Below are 5,919 nucleotides of genomic sequence, written 5' to 3'. Positions count from 1 at the left end.
TTTAGACAGCCGTGCCTGAATTGACAGGGTATGCCAGCACGGGAGAGCCGAGCCATAAGGGGGCTATACATGATTTATTCATGGACTTACCAAGATGGTGTACAGATCGCACAGGACTTAAATGATATGAACGATCGGGCTAGGTGTAGATCATATTTTTTTTCGTGCTCAAAGTGCTGCAAAGTGCTAAAAGTGTAAAGTGCAGCAGAAAACGTTTGGGTCATAGGCCCATCACCTATGAGTATACGTTTGCATTTATAACACTATAAACATAAGCATTAACACTATGTGTAACCATAAACTCACATTAATTCCCAGATCTGAAACTCGTGACCAGGGCCGGCCGGTATATATAGGCCACATAGGCAATGGCCTAGGGCGGCAGATTGCCTAGGGCGGCAGTTAGAAGAGGGGGCACAAACGTAGCCTCGATACCAAGGCTTTTTCGTTTGAGCTGGACTTGATTAAGGTCACATTCTCACCTAATACTTCGGTGGACTCGATGCGAATGGGCGGAGAAGTTGCGATTCTTGCATATTTAATTTGCTGCGGTTTGCCTTCACACTGGCTGTGTCAAGCGCAGCAAGGAAACGAAGCAGGGGATTTTATCAATGTGTTCAATTCATAAAATACAGGGTGGAAGCTATGGTGTTAAAAAATATACTTTGAGTAATAGTTAGGACTTTTGACGTAAAGTGAGGGTAACGGATGTGTTGTCGGGGACTGTCTGTGTGTATGTGTGTGTGTGTATGTGTGTGTGTGTGTGTGTGTGTGTGTGTGTGTGTGTGTGTGTGTGTGTGTGTGTGTGTGTGTGTGTGTGTGTGTGCGCGCGTGTGTGTGTGTGTGTGTGTGCATGTGTGCGTGTGTGTGTGTGTGTGTGTGTGTGTGTGTGTGTGTGTGTGTGTGTGTGTGTGTGTGTGTGTGTGTGTGTGTGTGTGTGTGTGTGTGTGTGTGCCAGCCACTGTTCTTTTGGGCACATGAACGAGGCACTGCAGAGACGGGAGCGCAAAACTATCCGAAGTTTACAATAGCTACTCCCAGAGTTCCATTGATGATCATCCGATCACCATATAGCCTACAATTATTATGCATATGCCATGTTAGCTATGCCTACAGTTTATAAATCATGCTGAGCTAAACATGTGTTTTCATTTTGAAGTATTTATATTTAAACAAGATGAAGAAAGTCTCCACTCGGATCCCCACACACAGTGACAGCCCTCCATGTTTACGCACGACAGACAGACAGAATATTCTGTACACTGCAGTGTTTTTTATGTTTCCTTAAGCAATAGATTAATGTGGCTTCGGTCTCCTTATTTGACCATGTCACATGGTAACCTAACGGGACATCTTTGTACTGCGTAAAATGAATATCCCTTCTCCGCCTCCAACTGTGCAGCTCCTTATCCGCCACATAGTTTGCTTCATTTCCTTTATTTGCTACGGATTGCATTCCCACCTGCACCGAATCGAAATCAAGTGCAATTGGAAGCGAAGCGAAACCCCTGTTTTTTGGCGGAGTAGTAGAATGTGGTTCTTTGATGCTCATTAGGATTCGAATGAACCTTCACACCTGCCAAACGAAGCGCATTTTCTGACAATACGCAGCAGGATTGATTTTAATCGCAGTAAAGCTTTCTGGTGTTAATGTCACCTAAACAGCAGAGCGTGTGAGAATAAAGTGATATTACACTCGAGGGTTTACGACAGTATCGAGATTATTGGCGCGACGTCCTCTGCCTAGTGGAAATATGCGTGTATAATTTCACGGAAATTGCACATTGTGTTTGTGTTTTGTTCGAAACAGACCAATCATGTAAGCTTTGGAAGCCAATCTTAGCCAATCAGGATGGAAGATGGGAAATGGTGCAGATCCGTGTTGATCACATGACTATGGTATACCGAATTGTGTGATGTATGGATAAAATGTGGAGTAATCTACAGAAATTTTGCCTAAATCGGCCGCATGGTGGCGCTATAACAGGCCGTTGAGGAAGAGGTTTGCAGAGGTTCGTCGTTGGCATCCAGGGAGTGTTTGTGCAAAGTTTGGCATGGATCGGGCTAACGGTGCTGGAGATTAGCTGGTAAAGGACGGACGGAAGGACGGAAGGACACACACACACACACACACACACACACACACACACACACACACACGCACGCACACACACACGGACGGAGTGCAAAACATACTCTCTCCCCATGCCTTCAGCCTGGTGGAGACAGTGGTACTTGGAATAGTGGCTGTGGCTCATTGGATAGCACTGTTGACTCACAGCAAGTCAGTGGAATGGGATGTTCAGAACCTGAATTTGTTTTTTTTCTCCAGCAATTATATTTCTCAAACTGTTCATACATTTTTTTCCCATAACTTTCGAGATTGAACTAAGAAAGAAATAGGCCGGTAGTTGCCTGGGTCTAATTTGCTGCCTTTTTTAATACAGGGAGGTTAAGGCCTATTAGTCCAGTTTTCGGTGAAGAGGTGAAAATCAGGCCTGGTATAATAATTGGCATTTCTTTTGGCTCAGCCCGGTCGGCCCCATGACTGACCAGTCCAGTCCAGGGACTGTCCAGTCCAGTGACATTGTCACTGACAGTAAGATACTAAAACTTAAAATTAAATTAAATTCATTTGATTTCCATTTCTTAAAATCATTGTTTTATTTATTTGATGGTCTTCTTGCTGCCCTATGGCCTTTGTGCTCTCAAAAATGTCAGACTTGGTACAAGTTAAAGTTACAACATAGACAAGCTGCAGTCTTTGCAGTAGCATAGTTTATTTTTCCCACTGCACTGGCCAAATGAGCCAATATTATAAGCCTGCATAGGCCTATTAGGCCTCCAATGAATGACTCTCATGGACCATGGATGTTTCATAGTGACATGCCTTCACGGAGGTTTTATCCTTGTAGCAGATTTTTGTATTGATCTGTACTTTCGTTTGAACTTTGAACTGTACCCATACAAACTGTATACAAATTTCAATCAATTAAAGGAGCATTCAGTGATTTGAGTGATTTGGAAAACCACCCAGTCCGCCCCGGTAACAAAATGTGCACATGCACGCTCTACAGTGGGGGGAAGTGCAACAGGCCAACAGCATGTGCACCAAGGCCCGTCCCCACTCGATCATGATTGGAGGAAGGCCTCTCTCATCCTGATTGGATGAAGGCTTTGCCACCCGCCACCAAAACTGAAACTAGGGTTTTTTGACCCCAGCCCCCTTTCTGAAACCAGCTCCTCGCCACTCGCTCTACACACTTGCCTTCGATATGCGCGTTCACGCGAGGCTGCGCCATATTAAGTGTCGTCCGAAACCAAGCAGCCTTGAGTGGAAGTGGCTTATAAAGCCCTCAAGAGCGAGTCTGTGCCGATCTAGACTCGATTGCCTTGTGCAGCCCTGCTCTGTGTCCGCATGGAAACTGCGACCTACAAATGTAAGAACCACCACAAATAAATGATAAATAAGCTCCTCCTAAACAATCGTCATCTGATGCAGAATAGACAATGCTCCAACTGATGTTCACAAGGGCTCTTTATTTACCCCACCGTGAAAAAACTATAAATGAAAGCAGAGCCGGATTTACCTTGCTGAGGGCCCCCGGGCTGGAGCAAATTTGAGGGCCCCCCTTGGGGCGCGCGGCGAAGCCGCGCGTCCCGCGATTTGGCCGAGCGGCGCAGCCGCGAGGCCGAAAAATTTTTGGGCTATTTTGTTTTCATTTTGGGGTACCCAGGCCCCTAAAAAGAGAGGCAGGCAGGCAGAAGCTCTCAATGGTTTAACCATAATACAACTAAATACAATAACAATACACACATTTCACTTGAATTGGATTTCACTTTACAATTTTATAATAAAAAAAAAAAAAAAAAAAAATATATATTTTTTTTTTTTTTTTTTTTGGGCCCCCCTAGTCGGGGGCCCCCGGGCTTCAGCCCACCCTAGCCCAACGGTAAGTCCGGCTCTGAATGAAAGTTATGAAACCACACAACAACTTTTAACACAATGATTTATAAACACCATGGATGTATATGACATGTCATTTTTGACAGTCACGCTGTATTTCCTTTTTCCATATTAATGAAATCCACATGTCACAAACATACACGATGCAATGCAATATAACTGTACAAACAAAATAACAGGTAACACAATTGCGTGATGGTAACCATGGCAACGAATGGTGTCTGTTTCCTGTTTCTGCACAAGGAGGGCGAGTGTATTTCCAAACAGTTTTGTATACCCAGCACCCTAATCAAGGGAACTTGTTTCAGCTGGAGGGGCACTTTCTGACGAGGGAACCTCCTGAGAGCACTTCAAGTCAAGGGACTGGTTTCAGAAAGGGCCCAGGGGCTCACTGGGGACAGGGAGGAACTCCTTATATGGTCAGCACACTCTATAGTAGGGAGGATTATCCAGAAAAAAAGAAAAAAAGAAGTGATATTTAGATTAAGTCAAATCACTGAATATACCTTTAATCCATCAATCAATCAATCCATCAATCAATCCCATTTGTTTTGAACAGTATAGGCTATTTATAGAAAATAGCAACACTATAACCAATCAATATCAATGTATCTTTGTGTGTATTTTAATTACATTGTTTGATATACTCAAAGCGCAGTATTTATTCCAAATAAATCCCCATATATTTTTGACCTAGTTTTGGGGAATGAGATTATCCTCCTATGAACTGTGGTGGAGGAGGGGCGACGGAGAGGAAGGATCAAGAATCCAACTACGACTTTCTCCATTTTGAAAAGGAGACCATTCATAGGGGTGTGGCAGAACAGATTATAAGGGGTACGCATGTTTTTAAGGGAACGCGGTTTTAAATAACAGTATTTTAATAACAATTCATTTCGGGTTGTAAGCGTCGCTGCTTACGAACGATTTTTTTAAGCTAAAAATTTGGGCTATTTTGTTTTCATTTTGGGGTACCCAGGCCCCTAAAAAGAGAGGCAGGCAGGCAGAAGCTCTCAATGGTTTAACCATAATACAACTAAATACAATAACAATACACACATTTCACTTGAATTGGATTTCACTTTACAATTTTATAATAAAAAAAAAAAAAAAAAAAAAAATATTTTTTTTTTTTTTTTTTTTTTGGGGCCCCCCTAGTCGGGGGCCCCCGGGCTTCAGCCCACCCTAGCCCAACGGTAAGTCCGGCTCTGAATGAAAGTTATGAAACCACACAACAACTTTTAACACAATGATTTATAAACACCATGGATGTATATGACATGTCATTTTTGACAGTCACGCTGTATTTCCTTTTTCCATATTAATGAAATCCACATGTCACAAACATACACGATGCAATGCAATATAACTGTACAAACAAAATAACAGGTAACACAATTGCGTGATGGTAACCATGGCAACGAATGGTGTCTGTTTCCTGTTTCTGCACAAGGAGGGCGAGTGTATTTCCAAACAGTTTTGTATACCCAGCACCCTAATCAAGGGAACTTGTTTCAGCTGGAGGGGCACTTTCTGACGAGGGAACCTCCTGAGAGCACTTCAAGTCAAGGGACTGGTTTCAGAAAGGGCCCAGGGGCTCACTGGGGACAGGGAGGAACTCCTTATATGGTCAGCACACTCTATAGTAGGGAGGATTATCCAGAAAAAAAGAAAAAAAGAAGTGATATTTAGATTAAGTCAAATCACTGAATATACCTTTAATCCATCAATCAATCAATCCATCAATCAATCCCATTTGTTTTGAACAGTATAGGCTATTTATAGAAAATAGCAACACTATAACCAATCAATATCAATGTATCTTTGTGTGTATTTTAATTACATTGTTTGATATACTCAAAGCGCAGTATTTATTCCAAATAAATCCCCATATATTTTTGACCTAGTTTTGGGGAATGAGATTATCCTCCTATGAACTGTGGTGGAGGAGG

Source organism: Electrona antarctica (genome assembly GCF_951216825.1).
Source record: "Electrona antarctica genome assembly, chromosome: 8".
In the NCBI taxonomy this organism is placed as follows: Eukaryota; Metazoa; Chordata; class Actinopteri; order Myctophiformes; family Myctophidae; genus Electrona; species Electrona antarctica.
Note: the sequence above shows the minus strand (reverse complement) of the source record.